We start from the raw sequence: 23,671 nt of genomic DNA on the forward strand, positions 1-23,671 counted from the left end.
CATTTGCTTTGGTTTTAGTTAAACTTATTTTTGGTTCAGCTTATTTCTAGAAATCTTACATACTTGGTTACTATTGTGTCACTTTTTTCCATTATACCTTATAACTTGTTATTGTTTGTATTTTAAACTATTTTTATATGTTAATTTTATATCTTGTGACTTTAAGTTACCTGATTATACTTGTTTCTGCATTGATTCTCTTGGGTTATTGAGATAAAGATAACGTATCACTTGCTCACAGAGATAGTTTACTTCTCCCGTTTTCAAATAGTATCCTTCTAATTGCCTTCCCTTATTTAAAATTTTTGTTGGAAATTACTTCCATTCCATGTTTAATAGTAGCGAAGATACTGGGCATCTTTGTTTCTTACTTCATTGTGACTGCCTCTAGCGTTTCTCTAGTAAATAAGATGTAAATTTCCCTGGATTGATTTATAGATGTTAGAAAATAAAATAGGGAGGGCATGTTAGAAAATAAAATAGGGAGGAGACCTGGGTGGCTCATTTGGTTGTGCATCTGACTTTTGATTTCAGCTCACATCATGATTTCAGGGTCATGAGATCAAGCTGGCTCTGCCCTGTGTGTGGAGCCTTGTTCAGATTCTCTCTCCCTTAGCCCCCCGCTGTGCTCACACACAGCTTTCTCTTTCTCAAAAAAACAAAAATTAAAGAAAACTGAAGTAGATCTAATAGGTATTATAAACATGTATATAATTCGCAAAAGTGTATGTCAAATCTCCAGTGTTTCTATCACAAATGAATCTCTAATATTTTCAAATGCCTTTTTGGATTTTTTTTTAATTTTTATTTTTTAAAAGATTTTATTTATTTATTCATGTGAGAGAGAGAGAGAGAGAGAAAGAGGCAGAGACACAGGCAGAGGGAGAAGCAGGCTCCATGCAGGGAGCCCAACATGGGACTCGCTCCTGGGACTCCAGGTTCATGCCCTGGGCTGAAGGCAGGCGCTAAACTGCTGAGCCACCCAGGGATCTGCTTTTTTGGAATTTATGGAAATTTCTCCTTCAGATCTGTTTATTATCAATGAATTATAATACTGAAATATCCCAGCATTTGTGGAATAAACTCCATTTAGTAATGAAGTATTACTCTTTTAAAAAATGTTTTTAGTCTCACTGCATTCTTCTCTGTAAAAGGAATTACAAACAGGTTTTGGCCTCTCATTGACCCAAGGTGGCCACTCTGTAACTTCTAACTAAATTTATATCTATTTAAGCAACCAACTCTGGCTGAGAATAGTGATTCACTCTCATTTCTAACTTTCCAGGAGATGGAATATGATTGGCCTAATTCAGATAAGGTATCTAGCCTGATTTAGTTGATGGTCTTTGGTTTGGTGTAAGGTGAGATGATTTAACAATTTGAGGATGGTAACCCACTTCTGGGGAGAGAGTGGACATTGGTGGGAGTGAGTCTGGCCCCTCAAAAGGTGTCTAATTGTAGTTTTGTATTTTACAAATACCATGTTTTTAGCAAAATTACAGGTTTTATTGAACAGACTAAGATTTCTTAAGTTGTATTCTATTACTGGATTACCACTGGCTTTCTTACTTATAGTACATGTTTTCAGTGGTTACTTGGAGTTAAGAAAGATCCTAAAGGGCCCTCTGAGTCACTTTCCACTGCCCACCCCATCCCAAGAGGGTAATATTTTTGGTAATATGCATACAGTTGCATATATCTAATTCTGACCTTCATTCCAGCGTTTGGGTTTTTTTCCCTATACCAAGCAATTCTCTGACACCAGGGAATACCCTACAATTTAAATTTAGCTCAATTCTGACACTGGAGATAACGTCTGATCCCATAGGTTAGGGGCTCAATTCTATAAGACTGCTCCCCTCCCCCACCTTCAGAAGCCAGTTACAAGTCCAGGTTGTCACCTGTGCATCTGACCAATTGATTATAGATTGGAGTATCCAATTACCCCCTCCTTGGGCTCAATTAATTTGCTAAACTGGCTCACAGAACACAGACACATTTTACTTGGTGGATTACTGATTTATTATAAAACAATAAAACTCAGGAAGAGTCCAGCAGAAGGACATGCATAGGGCAGTATATGGGGAAATGGGCATGGAGTGTCCATATCCTCTTGAAGCATGCCACTCTCCCGGCAGCTCCGTGTATACATCAGCTTGTAACCTGTCTAAACCTATTCCTTTCAGGGCTTTTTAAGGAGGCTTCGTTATATAGGTGTGATTGATTAGATCTGAGCCACTGGTGATTGATCTGCAGTCTGTAGCCCTTCTCCTCTTCCCAGAGATTAGGCGGTAGGACTGAAAGTTCCAACTCTCTAAGTCACATGTTGATTCTCCTGGCAAAGCCCCCATCTGTAGGTGCTTTCCGAAAGTGACCTCATAACATAAATTCAGATGTGTTTGAAAGGGATTTGTTTAGGAATATCAAGACACACTTACCACTTAGGAAATTCCAAGAGTTTTAGGAGCTCTGTGTCAGGAATGGGGACAAAGGCTGAATATATTTCTCTTTTCTTTTCTTTTCTTTTCTTTTCTTTTCTTTTCTTTTCTTTTCTTTTCTTTTCTTTTCTTTTCTTTCTTTTCTTGATTTTATTTATTTGAGAGAGCGAGAGAGAGAGAGAGAGAGAGAGAGAGGCCCAGACACAGCCAGAGGGAGAAGCAGGCTCCATGCAGAGAGCCTGATGTAGGACTCGATCCCGGGTCTCCAGGATCACGCCCTGGGCTGAAGGTAGTGCTAAACTGCTGAGCCACCCGGGCTGCCCTGAATATATATTTCTTGTTACTGTAGTATTATATGAAGTTTCAAAAATTAGAAATTATATATTTACAGTGACATTATTTTGTTTAGCTGGAAGTTTGAATTTGAAGATCTCTTTCTAAAACGGATTTATTGAGGTTTATTGATGAATAAACTGAATATAATTAACGTGTACAATTTGTTGACCTTTGTATACACCTGTAAAAACATTGTTACTACAGTCAAGATTAATGAACATTTCCATCACCGCTAAAAGTTATTTCCTCATGCTCCTTTATAAGCTTCCTGTCCTTCTGCAAACACTGATATGCTGTCACTGTAGATTAGTGGTTTGCATTTTCTAGACTTTTTATATAAATGGAGCCATAAAGCATATACTCTTTTTGGTCTGGTTTCTTTCACTCAGTGTAATTATTTGAGATTCATACTTACTATACCATGTATCAGTAATTCATGCTGAGAATTTTTATCGCTGAGTAAATTTTACGGGTATACCAAATAATCCACTCACTTGTTGATTGGTCTTTGGCTATGAACATTTGTGTGCATCTGTTTTCATTTGTTTTGAGTAAATACCTGGGGATAAAATGGCTTAGTTGTATGGTGAGTATATTAAAACTCTATAACTTTTCTAAAGAGCTGTTAAACTGTTTTCCAGAGTGGTTATACCATAAAGATACCTTTTCTGAGTTGCATAGTTGAGAACCTTGCTATTCAGAGTTTGGTCTGTGGATATGGCATTACCTAGGAGTTCATTAAAATTGCTTAATTTTAAGTCCCACCTGTTGAATCAAAAACATGCATTTTAAAAAGATCGCTAGGTGGTTCAAATGCACATTAAAATTTCAGAAGCTCTGGTTTGAAGCAGTAGTTCTCAATCTTTTTTTTTTCTGTAATATCTGAGGGTTTTGATATGCTTATATAAAATTCTCAAATGGGTCTGGGAGATGCTGGATGTTTTTAAGTCTGATAGGTGATATTGATAAGTGTATTCTGTGCCCCCACCACAATGATTACTTCTTTCATAGTGATTTTTACTTATGGCAGTAAAGTGTTTTTGTCTGTTGCCTATTTCAAATTTTGTAGTTTCTGGAGGAATTGCTTCCCAAGCATTTTTTCAAGTACGGAATTCTGTTGCCTGGCACAGTTTTTTTTTGTGGGTGAGATTCATTTTCATTTTGTGTCATTTCTTGGGTGAATGAATCCATTTGCTACCTTTTTTTTTTAATGTTCTTATTTTTACTTTGCATAACAAGTGATCTAATTCTTGGTGGTTTTCACATACAGGCATCTTGAAATTTTCTGTAAGAGTGCTCTGTTAGTATTTAAGAAATGCAAAATAATATCAGAAATGACTTTGTTAATCACTAGACAAAGTAGCCGGTTATCAAATAATGCTTTTTAAAGCCTTGTGTTATTGATTTATTTTGCTTACTGTTTTGAATTTTCTCTACTATTGCTTATTTCTGTTGTTGCTTGGATACTTAAGAGCAGGCCAGCCATTGATGTTACTGTCACCTTCCTCAATTATGTTGAAGGTCATGGTTTTAATCAGCATTGGGCAATTCTCAATTTAAAACAAGTTTTCAGAAAAGCAACAATTAGATAACGAAAGAGTAAACATTTGCTAACTTTATGAAGTGGAAGTCATTAGTGTTATGTAACTTCTAATTGAATTGTTTTCCAAAAGTTGATTTGTAAGTCAGGTATTTTAGAATTAAAATGGGTATGAAAAGATATTTGTATACAATAAGATTGCTCTCACTTTTACATTTCTGTTTTAAGATAGCAGTTATCTGGCCATTAAAGTCTCCTCACCCCCTTTCTTCATATCCCCACAGGCAGTTAAGATAGAGAAGCTATGGGTGATTCAGTTCTTATTCATTGAAAATTTAACACAGCTGTTTTTCAGAAGAGAAAAATCTTTCTGTGTTATTAAATTCTAAAAGGAATTTATGCAAATAGATATTTATCTGTTTAGTTGATAAATGCCTTTAAGTCCAGTTCTATAGAAAAAAAAAGAACCTTAGTGTAATGTGGTTGTTTATTGATTTTTAGCTAAAGCTGATGTATTTCTTTGGGAGCCAAAAATTAACGAAAAACATATCACTTTACTTACAAAGACCATATTTAGAGTATCTTCCTAATTTTAGGAGAGAAACATTCAGTATTTCACTTAAGTATGATGGGACTTTTGTTTTTGGTAGATCCCCCTTTATCAGATTGAAGAAATTCCTTTTTATATTTTTGGTTTTCTGAGAAGTTTTAAAAAGATGTTGGATTTTGCAAATGCTTTTTCTGTGTATAGAAATGATCATGGCTTTTTAAAGAATCAATCTGGTGAAATGTTGCATTCCTGGGATAAACCTCATTTGGTTATGTTTTATTCTTTTAGCATGTTGGATTCTATTTGCTAAATTTTTATTTAGGATGATTGCATCTTTGTTCACAAGGGATATTTGTCTGTAGTTCTCTTCTCCTGTAATGTCTTTTTCTGTTACTGGTATCAGAATAATACTGGCTTCATAAAATGAATTGGGAAGTATTCCTAACGCTTCAGTATTACCGAAAAATTTGCACAGAGTTGGTATTATTTTCTCCTCAAATATTTTGTAGAATTTGCCAATGAAGCCATCTGTCCCTGGAGTTTTCTTTGTATGAAGGATTTTTAACTATAGTTCAGTTTCTGTTCTTTCTGAGTGGGCTTTGGTAAAAGTTTGTTTCAAGGAGTTTGTCCTTTTCACTTTATTGATGAGTTTATTGTTAAGAAGTTCATGATACTCTCTAAGGTGATGTCTCCTCTCTTGCTCCTGACATTGGTCGTTTGTGTCTTCCCACTTTTTCCCTAATCAGTATGGCTAGAAGTTTATCAATTCTATTGATTTTGTTAAAGAACTAGCTTTTGGTTTAATCAATTTTTCTCAGTAGGTTTTGTTTAGGTTTCATTGATTTCCACTTTGATTTTGATCATTTCCTTTTTTCTACTTACTTGGGTTTTAATTTGCTCTTTTTCTAGCTGCGTAGGGTGGAAGTTAAGGTCATTGATTTGAAACCTTTATTTTAATATAAGTATTGAGTGCAGTACCTTTCCTCCTAGGTGCTGTTTTAGTGTATCTTGCAACTTTTTGTTTTAATTGTCATTCATTTTAAGATACTAATTTCTCTTTTGATTTCTTCTTTGACCCTGGGGTTATTTAGAAATGTGTTACTTAGTTTCCAGATACTTAGTGGTTTCACAGAGATCCTTCTGTTAGGAATTTCATTTTTCTTTTCTTTTCTTTTCTTTTCTTTCTTTTCTTTCTTTTCTTTCTCTTCTCTCTTCTCTTCTTTCTCTCTCTCTCTCTCTCTCTCTCTCTCTCTCTCAATTCTTGTAGACTTTTTTGAAATTTGTAATATGCTTTTCAGAGTATGTCCTGTCTTGGTAAATGATTCTTGTGAACATGAAAAGAAGGTATGTGCTGCCTTTGTTGGATGGAGCATTCTGTAAAAATCAGGTTAAGTTAGCTGTTAGTGTTATAGTCTACAGTATCTTTGCTGATTCTCTATTTGTTTTATCTATCATTGAGAGTATGGTATTAAAACCTCTGTAATTGTGGGTTTGTCTGTTTACTTTTGAAATTATACTGGTTTTTGTTCATGTATCTTGAAGCTTTGTTATTGAATACATAAGTGAGTAGGGTTGTTATGTCCTGTTGACTGATTTCTGTAAATATGATGAAATAAACTTTTCTTTAGTATGTTTAGTAATGTCTGCACCTAACATGGGACTTGAACTCATGACCCCAAGATCAAGAGCCACATGCTATTAACAACTAAACCGGCCAGGGGCCTCAATGAAATAAACCCTTGGTGATATTCTTTGTTCTGAAATCTATGTTGCATACCAATACGGTCACACAAAGTCTTTTTGACTAGTGTTAACATAGTATATATATATATATTTAGGTTCTAACCTATTTAAATCTATATTCAAAATGTGTTTCTTCGTATTCAAGCTGCAATTCAAAGGCAGCTTATAATAAGGATTTACTTGTTTTTATCTTGTCTCATAGTCTCTGTCTTAACAGTGGTGTTGACATCATTTGCATTTAACATGATTTTCTAATTAAGATTTTACACTTTTTATTTTTTATTTTTTTTAATTTTAATATGATTTTTTAAAAAAGATTTTATCTATTTACCATGAGAGACACAGAGAGAGAAAGGCAGAGACAGAACCAGGCTCCATGCAGGGAGCCCGATGTGGGACTCGATCAAGGGACCCCAGGATCACGCCCTGAGCTGAAGGCAGGTGCTCAACCGCTGAGCCACCCAGGCACCCCTTATTTTTTTATTTTTTAACTTTTTTGTTTGGAGTTCAATTTGCCAACTTATAGCATATCCCTAATCAGCTATACTGATATATCAGCCATACTGATATAGCATATCACCCAGTGTTCATCCCATCAAGTGCCCCCCTCAGTGTCCATCACCCAGTCACCCTAACCCCCGCCCACCTCCCCTTCCACTACCCCTTGTTCGTTTCCCAGAGTTAGGAGTCTCTCATGTTCTGTTTCCCTCTCATTTTCCCACTTATTTTCTCTCCTTTCCACTTTAATCCCTTTCACTATTTTTTATATTCCCCAAATGAATGAGACCATATAATGTGTGTCCTTCTCCAGTTGACTTACTTTACTCAGCATAATACCCTCCAGTCCCATCCACGTCAAAGCAAATGGTGGGTATTTGTCGTTTCATTTTATTTTATTTTATTTTATTTTATTTTATTTTATTTTATTTTATTTATTTTATTTATTTTATTATTTATTTATTTTATTTTATTTTATTTTATTTTATTTTATTTTATTATTTTTTTTTGTATTTGTCGTTTCTAATGGCTAATATCCCATTGTATACATATACCACAGCTTCTTTATCCATTGTCTTTCGATGGGCACCGAGGCTCCTTCCACAGGTTGGCTGTTGTGGACATTGCTGCTATAAACATTGGGTTGCAGGTGTTTTGGTGTTTCACTGCATCTGTATCTTTGGGGTAAGATTTTACACTTTTAGAACAGCTTTAGGTTCACAGCAAAATTGAGGGGAATGTACAGAGATTTCCCATATATCCCCTGTCTTTACACATACATAGCCTCCCCCATCATCAGCATCCCCCATGAGTGTTACAATTAGTGGACTTATAACCCCCAAAGTCCATAGTTTACATTAACATTCTATGGGTTCAAACAAATGTATGACATGTATCTGTCATTATTGTATGTATGATACACAGTATTTTCAGTGCCCTAAAAACCCTTTGTGTTCCACCTGTTTATCAATACCTCCACAGCCACTGATCTTTTTTTTTTTTTTTTTGCCACTGATCTTTTTACTGTCTCTATTTTGTATTTGCAAAACATCATTTAGTTGGAATCCTACAGTACTAGCCTTTTCAAATTGGCTTCTTTCACTTACTAGTATGCATTTAAGGTTCCTCCATGGCCTTTCATGGCTTGATAGCTCATTTCTGTTTAGCACTGAATAATATATCCTGTTGTCTGGATGTGCCACTGTTTATCTACTCACTGCCTAAAGGACATCTTGATTCTTTTTTTTTTTTTTAAGATTTTATTTATTCATTCATTCTAGACACACACACACACACAGAGAGAGAGGCAGAGACACAGGCAGAGGGACAAAGAAGCAGGCTTCACGCAGGAAGCCCAACATGGGACCCCATCCCGGGTCTCCAGGATCACGACCTGGACTGAAGGCGGCGCTAAACTGCTGAGCTACCCGGGCTGCCCGACATCTTGATTCTTTCAAATTTTGATAATTATGAATAAAGCTGCTGTAAATACCCATGGACAGATTTTTATTTGGTCACAAGTTTTCAACTCCTTTGCTTAAGTATCAAGGGTGCAGTTGTTGGAGTATATGCTAAGAGAATGTTTAATTTGATGAGAAACTGCCAAACTGTTTTTTCTAAAGTGGCCCTTACCATTTTGCATCACCACCAGTAATGAATGAGAATTCTTGTTGCTGTACATCCTTGCCAGCATTTAATGTTGTCAGTGTTCTGAATTTCGGCTCTCTAATGGATGTACAGTGGTATCTCATTTTAATTTGCTTTTCCCTCCTGATAAGCCATATGGAGCATTTTTTTCATATATTTATTTGCCATGTGTATATCTATTTTGATAAATTGTGTGTTAAGGTCTTTTGCCCATTTTTTAATCAGGTTGCTTGTTTTCTTATTGTTGAGTTTTAAGAGTTCTTTGTATGTTTTGGATAACAGTCCTTTATCAGGTTCTTTTCCTCAGTTTGTGGCTTATCTTTGCACTTCTTTTTAATCTTAAGTGTTTTTTTTTCCACAGAAGTTTTTAATTTTGATGAAGTCTAATTTACCAGTTTCTTTCATGACTGGTGTCTTTGGTGTTGTATTTAAAAAGTCATTGCCAGGGGTGCCTGTTGGCTCAGTCCGTTGAGTGTCTGCCTTGGACTCAGGTCATGATCCCAGGGTCCTGAGCTTTTCCCTCTTCCTCTGCTACTCCCCACCGTGCTCTCTTTCTCTTTCAAATAAATAGATAAAATCTTAAAAAAATAAAATAAAAAGTCTTTGCCATACCTAAAGTCACCTAGATTTTCTCCTGTGTTGTTTTATAGGAATTTTGGCATTTTACATTTAGGTTTATGATCAATTTTGGATTAAGTTTTGTAAAGTTGTAAGACCTGTGTCTAGGTTTATAATTTAGCATGTGGATGCCCACAGTTTTTTTTTTTTTTTTTTGCCCACAGTTTTTCAAGCACCATTTGTAGAAGACTTTAAAAATCTTGTTTGTTTGTTTATTTATTTATGAGAGCATGATCATGGTGGGGAGGGACAGCAGGAGTGGGAGAGAGAGTCCTAGGCAGACTCTGTGCTGAGCGCAGAGCTTGAGGTGGCAGCGCTCAGTCTCACTATCCTGAGATCATGACCTGAACTGAAACCGAGTCACATGCTTAACTGACTGCAAACCAGGTACCCCTTGTTGAAGACTTACTGAGTTTTCTTATCCATGAACATGAAATATTTATTTATTTAGTTTTTCTCTGCATTTGTTTTTCAGAACTTTGTAGTTTTCCCTCAAGATATTGTACATACTTGTTAGATTTACACCTAAGTATTTCATTTTGGGAGATACTATGGTAAATAAACTATTGTATTTTTAGTTTCAAATTCTACTTATTCTTTGCTGGTATGTAGGAAAGTGATTTACTTTTGTATTTTAGCCTTGAATCTCGCAGCCTTGTTAATATAATCACTTACTAGTTTGAGGAATATTTTGTCATTTCCTTCAGATTTTCTGCATAGATGATCATAATATCTGTAAACAAAGTTTTGTCTTTTTTTTCCTCCCAGTCTGTATACTTTTTATTTCCTTTTCATGTCTTATTTTACTAGCTAGAACTTTCGGTATGATGATGAAACAAAGTGATGAAGGGACATTCTAGCTTTGTAACTTACTTGGTGGGAAAGCTTCAAGTTTCCCACTGTTTTTTTTTTTTAATTTTTTTTAAAATTTTTATTTATTTATGATAGTCACAGAGAGAGAGAGAGAGAGGCAGAGACATAGGCAGATGGAGAAGCAGGCTCCATGCACCGGGAGCCCGACGTGGGATTTGATCCCGGGTCTCCAGGATCGCGCCCTGGGCCAAAGGCAGGCGCTAAACCGCTGCGCCACCCAGGGATCCCCAAGTTTCCCACTGTTAACTATGATGTTAGCTATAGATGTTTTGTAGATAGTCTTTGTGGAATTGACACACACCTCTATTCCTAGTTCAGTAAGATTTAATATGGTTTTCGTTATGATGAGGTTTCACTCTGTCATCTGCTGTTTTCTGTTTCTTTTTTCAGTAGGCTCTGTACCAGTATGTGGCTTAAATTTATAACCCCTAGATCAAAAGTTGCACGCTCTCCCAACTGAGCTAGCCAGGCGCCCCTAAAAAATACTGAACACTTCATGAATTTGTATGTCATCCTTGTGCAGGGGCCGTGCTAATCTTCTCTGTATTATTCCACTGTTAGTGTATGTGCTACCAAAGCAAGCACTATTTTGTTTCTTCTGGTTGTTTTCTTTCTCTCTTATTCTGCCTTCTTTTGGATTTTTTTTTTTTTTTAATGATTCTGTTTTATCTGTTTTGGGCTTATTTGCTGTAACTTTTTTTTTGTCTTTTGTTTAAGTGATTGATACAGGGCATGGTTGTTGGAAGAGTCTGATTTATTTCCCAGGGGACATTTGGAAACATTTTTTATTTTCCTACTGTAGCAGGTGGGGTGTGTTACCAACATATCATGGGTAGAAGTCAGGGGTGCTGCTAAACATCCTCCAATGCACAAGGCAGCCTCCTACAACAAAGACGTACCTTTCCCAGATTGTCATTAGTGCCAAGATTGAGAAATTCTGATTTATAGTTTACGATATACAGATCTTTCTTGATTTGCAATGAGGTTATGTCCTAATAAACTCATTGTAAGTTGAAAATATTGTAAGTCAAAATGTATTTAATGTATCTAATCTGAACGTCATGGTTTAGCCTAAAACCTGTACTCAGAACACTTATATTAGCCTATAGTTGGGCGAAGTCAACTAGCACAAAGTCTTTTATAGTCAAGTTTGGAATATTTCATGTAATTTACTGAATACTGTACTGAAAGTGAAAAACAGAATTGTTGTATGGGTACAGAATGGTTGCAAATGTATGGGCTGTTCATTGTCATGATTGTATGATAGACGGGGAGCTGTAGCTCACTGCTTTTTTAATTTTATTTTTTATTAAAGATTTTTAAAATTTATTCATGAGAGACACACAGAGAGGCAGAGACATAGACTGAGAGAGAAACAGGCTCCCTGTGGGGAGCCTGATGCGGGACTGGGTCCCCAGATCCGGGATCACTCCCTGAGCTGAAGGCAGACGCCCAACCGCTAAGCCACCCAGGCATCCCTAGCTCATTGCTTCTGCTCAGCATTACAAGAGGGCTTTGTACGACATATTGCTAGCTAGGAAAAGATCAAGATTCAAATTTTGAAGTATGGTTTCTACTGAGTGCATATCATTTTCAAACCGTTGTGAAAAAATTGTAAGTTGAATCATCATTAGGCAATTAGCTGTATATCTTTAGTTTATCACAATCTTCAAGTGATCCACATACAGTGTATTGTACAGTGTAAGAACCTTATGATAGTCTATTTCCATTTCTCCCTGCCCAAACCTTATGCTATTGTTTCTATACATTTTACACTTGTAATCCTATAACACGTTCTTATTATTTTTACTTAAATAGCAGTTATTTTTCAAATGCTTTAAAATGAAAAGAGAAAGATTAGGTATTTATCCTTATGATTACTCCTTTCCATCAGTTTGTTCTATATCCAGACTTCCATCAGGTATCATCTTCCTTTTTCCAAAAGGATTTCTCTTATCATTTCTTGTATTGTGGGCCTGCTGGTGATGAGTACTTCAGCTTTTACGTATCTAAAAATGTTCTTTCTCCATTTTTGTGTGTGGTAAGGCACATAACAAATTTACCCTTTTAACGGTTTATAGATGTAAGTAAGTTACAATATTGCTAACTACATGTGCATTATTGTATAACAGATCTTTAATCTCTAATGTCAGCTTTGTTTTTGAAAATATTTTTGCTGGATATAGAATTCTAACTTGACCCTTTTTTCTTCCACTATTTAGAAAATGGTGTTCCAGTCTTCTCAGTTGCATTGTATCTCTCTTCCTCTCTTTTTAAAAGATTTTATTTATTTATTTGAGGTAGCATGCACAAGAGAAGGTTGAGGGGAGAGGGAGAAGCAGACTCCCTGCTGAGAGGAAGCCCAACATGGGGCTCAGTCCCAGGTCCCCAAGATCATGACCTGAATTGAAGGCAGATGCTTAACCGATTGAGCTACCTAGGTGCCCCTGCCCCCACTTGCATTGTTTCTGATGAGAAATTCTGTGTCATACTTACCTTGTTCCCCTATGTGTAGCATGTCTTTTTCTCTAGCCTAGTTGGTGGGAACAGGTGCTCTTCTTGGCCCTGACAGACATTTTTCCTTTTAATCCTTTGGGGGATAGATAGTTCTTTCTCCAGTGTTAAGTAGTTTATTCACAATGTGCTGATGAGTACTATGCCGAATACTACAGAGAACTCTGCAGATCTCCTGGGTTCTCTCTGCAGAACCTTCCCTTTTGGTACTCTGTCTTATGAAGCTTAGATGCTTTCATTTTCTTAGACCCTTGTTTCTGTCTCTTCAATTCATGAAGTCTTCTAGGCTCTGTCTTACTTCTCTTTCATGCTCCATGGCATAGAAACTTTTCCAGGATAGTAAGCTGAGGCAATTGTAGGGACTGTTTGTTTTGTTTTACATACATACATACATACATACATACATACATTTATTTATTTATTTATTTATTTATTTATTTATTTATTTATTTTTAAAGATTTTATTTATTTATTCACAGAGACACAGGCAGAGGGAGAAGCAGGCATCATACAGAGAGCCTGACGTGGGACTCGATCCAGGGTCTCCAGGATCATGCCCTGGACTGCAGGCGGTGCTAAACCGCTGCGCCACAGGGGCTGCCCTTGTTTACTCTTAAGTATTCGTTGTCCTTCATTGCCTACTGTCCAGTATTTGGAAAACCATTGTTTCAACTCTCTTCAGACTTTTTTGTTGCTTCAGGTATAGAAGGGTGAATTCATTCCTTGTTACTTCACCTCTTTATTTCCTTGCAATTTAATAGATTTTATTTGAGAGAGACACCACGTGTACACAAGCAGGGGGAATGGCAGAGGGAGAAGCAGGCTCCTCACTGAGCAGGAAGCCTGATGCAGAGCTCCATTCCAGGACCCTAGTATCATGACCTGAGCCACTCAGGTTCCCTTGCAATTACTAAAAACTAAAATTCATATAATGTAATTCACCATATTAAAGTGTGTGCAATTCAGTGGTTTTTACTATATTCATTGTTCTACAACATAACTATATTGTTCCAGAACATTTCCATCACCCTAAAAAGAAATCCCATACCTTAGTCATTTTCCATCCTACAACCTCTGCCACTCCCTGACAACCACTTACACACTTAATTTCTCTGTGGATTTGCCTATATCTGGACATTTCCTGTAAATGGAATTAAATAGTATGTGGCCTTTTATATCTGATGACTTTTACATTGTACAGTGTTTTAAAGATTCATGCATGTTGTAGTACTTCATTCTTTTTCATAGCTGATTAGTATTCCACTGCATGCCTTTCATCTTTGTTGGCGTGGAAGTCAGCTGCTGAATCTTTTTAACTATTTTCTCTCATGTAGTCCATTTTTGGCGTTTCCAGGGGACTTTAATATGCTGCCAGGACTGAGAATCAGATTTAGAAAGTACTAGAAGAGAAGCAGGTTTAATTAGAATAAGAAAATTACTTATCTGGAATCTTTTTTCTTTTGTCTTCCTCCATCTCTGTCTTCTTTTGATTGTGGAAGAGATACCTGATCAGTAGTTTTATTTTAAAAAATATTTTATTTGTTTATTCATGAGAGACCCAGAGAGAGGGGCAGAGACACAGGCAGAGGGAGAAGCAGGCTCTTCTAGGGGAGCCCGATGTGGGAATCGATCCCAGGACCCCAGGATCAGGAGCCGAGCCAAAGGCAGACAGTCAACCACTGAACCACCCAGACATCCCCTGATCAGTAGTTTTAAAGATTGACACTGATTGCTTTTTGTAATACATACTATTTGAGTAAATTGTAGAAAATGTAGAGGAGAAAATTAGAGACCATGTATAGTTTCACTAGTTAATACATAGGCACATTTCTTACTAGCCTTTTTTTAATTCTATATTTATTCATGCTATCTTTTTTAAAATGTTTTTATTTATTTGAGAGAGGGGGTGGAAAGAGAGAGCATGCGAGCGAGCATGCATGAACATGAGCAGGAGTAAGAGAGAGGAAGAGAGTAGCCTGACCTGGCTCAGGACCCTGGCATCCTGACCTCACTTAGCTGAAGGCAGACACTTAACTGACTGAGCCATCCAGGCGCCCTCAGGGCAGCATCTTTTTGGGTTTTTTTCAAGATTTTATTTATTCATGAGAGACACAGAGAGAGAGGCAGAGACACAGGCAGAGGGAGAAGTAGGCTCCCATGTGGGGGGCCCGATGTGGGACTCGATCCTGGGACCCTGGGGTCACGCCCTGAGCTGAAGGCAGATGCTCAACTGCTGAGCCTCCCAGAGATTCCCCTCATGCTAGCATCTTAACATTCTATGTACCTTAATATATTTGAGATTATCTTCAGTATATGGTTTTATTTTCTGCTTTTTTTACTTAACGCATAAATATTTTCAGATGTCATTATTTTTCAAGAAGTCTTACATGGCAATGTATTTAAAGCTTAGAAACATCAAACTGTTTTCCAGATTATACCAATTTACACTTTAACACATTGACTAGCACTCATTCTTGAAAGTGTCGGTTTTACTCATCACAATTTTACCAGCATTGTAAATATTGTCTTTCCAGCATGTTTTGTTTACATCAACTCTTTGTTTCATGTTATTATTTTTTTTCTTTCTTTCTTTCTTTCTTTCTTTCTTTCTTTCTTTCTTTCTTTCTTCTTCTTCTTCTTCTTCTTCTTCTTCTTCTTCTTCTTCTCTCTCTCTCTCTCTCTCTCTCTCTCTCTCTCTCTCTTCCTCTTCCTCCTCTTCCTCCTCTTTTTTAAACTTTAGGTAGGCTCTATGCCCAATGTCATGCTTGAACTCATGACCCGGAGATCTTGTTCTACTGGCTAAGCCCGCCAGCCACCCCTCTTCTTCCTTTTAGAAATCAACTTTAGGGCAGCCCGGGTGGCTCAGCGGTTTGGCGCCTGCCTTTGGCCCAGGGTGTGATCCTAGAGACCCAGGATCGAGTCCCACGTCGGGCTCCCTGCGTGGAGCCTGCTTCTCCCTCTGCCTGTGTCTCTGCCTCTCTCTCTCTGTGTCTCTCTCATGAATAAATAAAGAAAATCTTTAAAAAAATTTAAAAAAATAAAAATCAACTTTATTGAAGTATAATTTACATACAGTATAAAACATTTATTTTGTGTGTGGTTTCTTTATTTTTAAAAACAAATTCTCTGTGTAATCACCATTCCAAACAATAAGTAGAACATTTTATTCCCCACAAAAGTTCCCTTTAACCCTTTTTGCAGTCATATCCTCCACCCCCATTTCAGTGAACTAATGATCTGATTTTGATCACTGTATATTAGTTTTGTCTGTTCTCACATATCAGATAAAGGGAACATAACAGTATTTAGCCACTTGTGTCTGGTTATTTCTCTATGCATTTTTTTTGGACTTCAAAAATTTTTTATTCATTTTTTTTAAGATTTTATTTATTTATTCATGAGAGACACAGAGAAAGGCAGAGACACAGACAGAGGGAGAAGCAGGCTCCCTGCAGGGAGCCCGACGTGGGACTCAATCCCAGGATTCCAGGATCATGCCCTGGGCTGAAGGCAGACGTTCAGCCGCTGAGCCACCCAGGCGTCCCAAAATTTTTATTCAAGTACAGTTGACACACAATGTTATATTAGTTTCAGGTATACAACATAGTGACTCCACAATCCCATACATTATTATTCAGTGTACAACATGGGAAGTATAGTCACCAAGTAATGTTATTACAATATTTTTATATTCCCCATGCTGTACTTTTCATCTCTGTGACTTACATATCATGTAACTGGAAGTTTGTACCTTGTATCCACTTCACCTAGTTTTTTTGCCCATCCTCCAAACTCCTTCCCTAAAGTGGACTCATTTAAAAAAATTTTTTTTAAGTTAAAAGCCATTAATTAACATATATCGTTAGTTTCAGAGGTAGTGTTTAGTAATTCATCAGTTGCATACAACACCCAGTTCTCATCACATCTCTTGCCCTCTGTAATGTCCATCACCCAGTTACACTATCCTCCCACCACCCCCTCCCCCTCTGGCAACCCTCAGTTTACTTCCTACAGTTAAGAGTTTCTTATGGTTTGTCTTTCTGTCTGATTCTGTCTCATTCTATTTTTCCCTCCCTTCCCCCGTGAGCCTCCATTTTCTTTCTTAAATTCCACATAGAAGTGAAATCATGTGGGCAGCCCCAGTGGCACAACGGTTTAGCGCCGCCTGCAGTCTGGGGTGTGATCCTGGAGACCAGGGATCGAGTCCCATATCGGGCTTCCTGCATGGAGCCTGCTTCTCCCTCCGCCTGTGTCTCTGCCTCTCTCTTTGCTCTCTGAATGAATGAATAAATAAATCTTAAAAAAAAAAAAAAGAAGTGAAATCATGTGGTATTTGTCTTTCTCTGATAAAATTACTTCCCTTAGCATATCACCTATTTCCATCCACATTGTTGCAGATTTCATTTTTGATGGCTGAGTAATATTCCTGTGTGTGTGTGTGTGTGTGTGTGTGTGTGTGTGAGAGAGAGAGAGAGAGAGAGAGAGAGAGAGAGAGAGAGAGAGAATATACACATCTTCTTTATCCATTCATCTGCCAGTGGACATCTGGGCTCCTTTCCATAGTTTGGCTGTTGTGGACTTTGAGGTGCAGGTGCCTCTTCAGATCACTATGTTTATATCTTTTGGGGAGATACCTAGTAGTGCAATTGTTGGATAATAGGGTAGCTGTATTTTTAACTTTGTGAGGAAGCTCCATACTGTTTTCCAGAGTGACTATACCAGCTTTCATTCCCACCAGCAGTATGAGGGTTCCCCTTTCTCCTCAGTATACTTTTAAGATACATCATTGTGACAGGATGCTTGGGTTAAGATACATCATTGTGACGGGATGCAGTTGTCTGCCTTCTGTTCAGGGCATGATCCGGGGTTCTGGGATTGAGTCCCGCATCAGGCTCCCTGCAGGGAACCTGCTTCTCTCCCTCTGCCTGTCTCTACCTCTCTCTGTGTGTCTCTCTCATGAATAAATCATTACTTTAAAAAAGATCATTGTTGTGCATATCATTAGTTTCATCCCTTTTTATTATTATTATTGTTTTTTACCTGAGTAATGTTCTAATGAATGAATGTATTCACTTTGTTTACCTGTTAACTCACATTTGTATTGTTTGTAATTTTTGGCTGTTTAAAGTAGCAGCTAACATCCATGTGCAAGTTATTTGTGGACATGCATTTCAATTCTTGGGTGCATACTTATTTAGTAGGATTGCTGGGTGATGTGAGAAGTACGTATTTTTTAAAGTTATTTATTTGAGAGAGAGAGAGAGAGAGTACTTGTTGGGGAGAGCTGAGGGAAAGAGATAATCTCAAACTGACTCAGATCATGACTTGAGCTGAAATCAAGAGTCTGATGCTTAACAGACTGAGCCACTCAGGTGCCCCATAATAAGCATGTATTTATTTACTTCATGAGAAACTGCCCAATAGTTTTCCAGTGACACACCAACAGTTGGTGTTGTCAGTTTCTTAATTTTAGTCATTTTGTGATTATGTAGTCAAAACCTGTGGATTTACTTTGCATTTTCCTGATGTAAAGTTATTGAGCATCTTTTTTCTTTGTCTTTTTTTTTTTTTTAAGTTGAACATCTTTTCAAGTAGTTACTGGTCCTTACTATATTTTGTGAAATGTCTGTTTAAATCATTGACTGAATTTGTTAAAAAATTGGGTTGGTTGTTTATTATCAACATTATTATTATTTTTAAAGATTGTATTTATTCATGAGAGACACAGAGAGGTAGAGACATAGGCAGAGGGAGAAGTGGCTCCCCATGGGGAGCCTGATGCTAGACTCAATCCCAGGACCCTGGGATCATAACCTGAGCCAAGGGCAGGCACTCAACCACTGAGCCACCCAGGTGCCTGACCTCCTTACCCTCCTTTAATTCCCTCATTAATTGGCTGGCACCTTTGTCTAAAATTCATTCTCTATATGTGTGTATGACTATTTCTGGACTTCTGTGTGGTTGTTTTCTGTTGCTTTATATGTTATGTTAGTGACAGTGTTGATTAATTTAGCTTTATGATTTAGTTTGTAATCAGATTGTGTCCTTCAGATTTTTATTCTTTTTCAAGGTGATTTTGGCTATTTTTCTTTTGCCTTTCTATATGAATTTTAGAATCAATTTTTCCATTTTTGTTTTTTAAAAAAAACTCTGGGGTTTTGATGGAATTTATTAGAAATTTAGATAATTTGGAGGAAAATTTACCCAAGTAAAGTTTTTTGGAATAATGTTGACCCTTCCAGTCCATGAACATGCTGTACTTCCTTCTGTGTTGTTTTGCAAGTTTTACACATTTATTTCTTAGGCCTGTATCTCTTAAGTATTTAGGAGTTTGGATACTGTTGTAATGTTATTGCTTTTTATTTTCATATTTCAGTTGCCAATATGTGGAAATAGTTGAGTGTTTAATATTGACTTGTGATATTGTTAAATTCACTTTTTAGTTCTAGGAGCTCTGTTGAGATTCCCTAGGATTTTTCCCCCTATATGAAGATACCATGTACAAATAATTTTATGTCTTCTTTTCCAATCTGCATGCCTGTATTTTTTTTCTTCCTTCATTGTTATGGCTAGAATCTTAGGAGAAGTGTACGCCAGAAGTGGTAACAGACTTCCTTTGAATTTTTGTTTTTTTCAAGATTTTATTTATTCATGAGAGACACAGAGGGAGAGGCAGAGACTCGGGCAGAGGGAGAAGCAGTCTCCCTGCAAGGAACCTAATGCAGAACTCGATCCTGGACCCCGAGATCACGCCCTGAGTCAAAGGCAGACGCTCAACCACTGAGCCACCCAGGCATCCCAGATTGGGGACATTTCTTTCAGGGAATTTTATGTTATGAATGGGTGTTGAAAAAAGCATTTTAATTGTCAAAATTCCTAAATTTTTTTATCCTGTTTTTAAAATTCCAGTATTTTGAATATTGCACCTCTGTGATGTGTTTTAATAAAAAGAAACTCTTAGATGTGCCATGAACTATTGTGAACACGTTTTTAACTTAAATAATCATTACAAAACTTCTTTGAAGTATGTATTATCTAAGTTTTACAGATGAGCTTCAAATCATTATGTTCCAAAGGAACTTAAAATTTGTTTCCTGTTCTCTTCATTGTGGCTATATGAATATTCATTTCTAATAAGTGAGATTTGTTTCTCCTTGTGCACTATTTTGGTTTCTCCTCACATCCTTGTTGATTTTATTTTTTAGAGCATGTTAAACATTAACATGGTTTTAAAATTCAGAACCGTACAAGAGATATGCTCAAAGAATTGTTTCTTTCCTTGTCTATTCTACTCTTCATAATACCCTATTTTTAAAAATTTTTAGTTAACTGATAAATGATCATGTTTATTAAAGTTGCTTGTGTATTTGAGAAGAAGGAGCATTGGGTATAAAGTTTTATATATAGCTATAAGATCTGTCTTGTCTTACTAAATTAGGTCCATGCTTGGGCCCATGCTGTTCTTTGTTCACTTACCTTATGCTGCGAGTCACGTGTTAAAGTTAGTTAATACTATTAGTGTGTCTTTAATCAGTCCTTGCATATGTTGTAGCTTTGCTTTATAAAAAGGTTGTTTTATTTGATGCATAGATAACTGTTAAATACATATAGGATGTCCAAAACCTATAGATACAGACATGCATGAATGATATGTGGGTATTAAAAGCCTTTATTGTGATTGTGGTTTTTGGGTCATGCTTAATGCTCTTTGACTTACACTCTACATGTCTGGTAATTAGGATCTGCTCATTTTTCTTACTGTCTTCCATTACCTGATAAACTTCCATTCATTCCTTTAATTTTACTTTTTCTGAACCACATTTTTTGTGTGTGTTTCTTTTATACGCACTGTATAGTTGAGTCTTGGGTTATGAGACCAGTTGAAAATTTTTTCATTTTGTAATTCAGACAAGTTGAAATTTTTTTAGTTTTTATAGATAAGTCCATTGATATTTATTGATATGAACTGAAATCATTGGCCACTTAAATGACTGAGCCACCAGGTGGCCCTCTCTTTTTGCTGTTATTTTAAAAGATTATATTTTATATTTGAGACGGTTTGTATTTTTTCTTCCATTCTTAGTTGCATTATTTCCACTTTTTATGGAGATGTTTGTATATTAGTCTTTAATTCTCTTCCCATCTTTGAGAGATTTGTGGGTGTGTGGGTATAAATTTTTACTAGAATTTACCAGTTATCTCTTAGTTGGATGAAGCCAAGGTGAAGATGGACCATACTATCCAATATGTAGCTAGTAGTCACTGGTGGCTTTTAAGCGCTTGAAATATGGCTAGTCTGAATTTATATGATCCATGCATGTAAAATACACACTAGATTTTGTAGACCTGATATGGGAGGAAAATGTAAAGTATAGCCATACATTTTTGAATTGATTGTCGAGATGATAATGTTGTAGGTGAGTAGATGTGGCTTAAATAAAATATATTTTAAAAACTAAATTCACTTTAAGACCAGCTTAGCTGACTGTAAAATCCTTGGTTCATATTTTTCATTCATTGAGGTTTCTGAAAATGTTGCTTCATTGATGTTTTTGCACTGATGTTTTTGAAGTCTGATTTTAATGGTTTTCTTGCCATTTCATTTATTGTAATATTAATTTATAATAATCAGTACTATTATTTTATTATGATCATTTATTTGTAGTGATTAAGATTGAAGATTTTTCATTACTGAAGATTTTTTCATTATTTTTGAAATAGTTTTATTCAAGAATGTGTCCGAATTGGTTGTTGTTTTGGATTACTTTTGCCAGGTACTTGATAAGCTTTTTGTTTATTGCTGTAGTGAAGACTTCATAACCTAAAGTTTGCAAAAAAAAAAAAAAAGTTTGCTACCTGAGCCATTTTTAAGGGTACAATAGTTTTAACTATGCACAGTATTATGCCACAGATATTTAGCACTTTTTCATCTTAGAACATTGCAACTCTACCCACTGAACAACAGTTTTTTTCCTGCTCACATAGTCCCTGACAACCACCACTCTACTTTCTATTTTTAAGAATTCGACTACTTTAGAGGGCACCTGGTTGGCTTAGTCAGTAGAACATGCAAGTCGTGATCTCAGGGTTGTGAGTTCAAGCCTCACATTGGGTGTAGAGATTACTTAAAAGTAAAATCTTTGAAAAAAATAAAGAATTTGACTACTTTAGGTATCCTATAAGTGAAATCACAAAGGATTTGTCTTTTTGTGACCAGGACTGGCTTATTTCACTTAGCATAAAGCTCTCAAGGTTCATCTATGTTAGAGCATATGTCACAATTGCCTTCATTTTAAGACTGACTAATAATATTCCATTATATATATATACCGCATTTTGTTTATACCTTCATTTGTCAATAAGCATTTGGGTTCCTTCCATCACTGGTTGTTGTGAATAATGCTGTGGAGAACATGGATATGCAAGTATCTCTTCTAAATCCTGTTTTCAGTTCTTTGGGGTATGTACATAAAAGTGGGATTGCCAGATCTTATAGTAGGGCTGTTATTGTTAAAATCTGTGAACTTTTTTGGAGAACTTTTAAGAGTTACTCTCAGCAATTTTTAAGTATACAGTATAGTATTTTTAACTATAGCCACCATGCTGTATGTTAGATCCCCAGAACATATTAAAATTGTAACTGGAAGTTTGTACTTTTTGACCACCTTAATCCATTTTTCCCATCCCTCCTTGTAGTATTTGTCTGATCCTGGTATCAGGGTAATACTGGTTTTGTTAAATGAATATGGAAGTTTTTCCTTCTCAATAATTTGGCAAGAGGTTGACATATACAGAACATTCCACCCAACAATAGCAGAATATGGGCAGCCCGGGTGGCTTAGTGGTTGAGTACCGCTGTCAGCCCAGGGCCTGATCCTGGAGACCCAGGATCGAGTCCCGTGTCGGGCTCTCTGCATGGAGCCTGCTTCTCCCTCTGCCTGTCTCTGCCTCTCTCTGTGTGTGTCTCTCATGAATAAATAAATAAAATCTTAAAAAAAAAAACAGCAGAATACATTTTCTCAAGCACACACAGAACATTCTCCAGGATAGATTACATTAGGCCACAAAACAACTTTTTATCAAATTTAAGAAGGATGAAATCATACCAAGTATCTTTTCCAACCACAGTGGAATGAAACTAGAAATCAGCAAAAGGAAAACTGTAAAATTCACGAATATGTGTAAACCAAACATCACACTTTTAAACAACCAGCAGGTCAAAAAAGAAATCACAATGGAACTTACAAAACACTGAGACAAATGAAAATGTCATTTAACAGTCTCTTTTAACTGGTAAACTCAGTCCCAGAGAAAAGCTTAAATTGTTTACATCTCTTTCTTTGTTTTACATTATTGATGTTACTAATTAATTAATTACACAGAGACTTAGGCAGAGGGAGAAGCAGGCTCCCCATGGGGAGCCTGATGTGGGACTTGATCCCAGAACCTGGGGATCATGCCCTGAGTCAAAGGCAGACCCTCAACCACAGAGCTACCCAGGTGTCCCTTACCATTTAGTTCTATACCAGAATCAACCATTTAGTTCTATACCAGAATAAAAAATGACTTATGTACCACCATTAACAGTATTCCAAGATTCTGTATTTGTCTATATGTATACCTTTACCAGAGAGTTTTATGTTTTTTAATGTTTTTGTGTTGCTGTCTGCTGTCTAGTGTCTTTTTGTTTCAACTTGAAGGGACTCCTTTTAGCAATTCTTATAAGACAGGTGTAATACAGATGAATTCCCTCATCTTTTATCTGGGTAGGTCTTTATTCCTTTGTCATTTTTGAAGGACAGGTTTTCCAGATACAGTATCTTGGTTGGCAGTTTTTTTTTCTTTCTGTGCGTTGAATTTATTGGCCCACTCCTTTCTGGCTTGTATTTCTGATGAGAAATTGTTGATAATTTT

The 23,671-nt window shown here is 36.5% G+C and overlaps 1 protein-coding gene and 1 non-coding gene across 3 annotated transcripts in view; one reads left to right on the plus strand and one right to left on the minus strand.

The window, feature by feature from the left end:
* Positions 1-23,671, plus strand: part of LOC129495530 (enhancer of polycomb homolog 2) — a 118,824-nt gene that overhangs the window by 19,504 nt on the left and 75,649 nt on the right. The gene's annotated exons all lie outside the window — the stretch shown is intronic.
* Positions 10,722-10,828, minus strand: LOC129495619 (U6 spliceosomal RNA). The gene has a single exon (XR_008661562.1). It is a non-coding gene; the product is annotated as a U6 spliceosomal RNA (small nuclear RNA).

The sequence above is a fragment of the Nyctereutes procyonoides genome, unplaced genomic scaffold, assembly GCF_905146905.1.
Source record: "Nyctereutes procyonoides isolate TBG_1078 unplaced genomic scaffold, NYPRO_anot_genome, whole genome shotgun sequence".
NCBI classification, from domain to species: domain Eukaryota; kingdom Metazoa; phylum Chordata; class Mammalia; order Carnivora; family Canidae; genus Nyctereutes; species Nyctereutes procyonoides.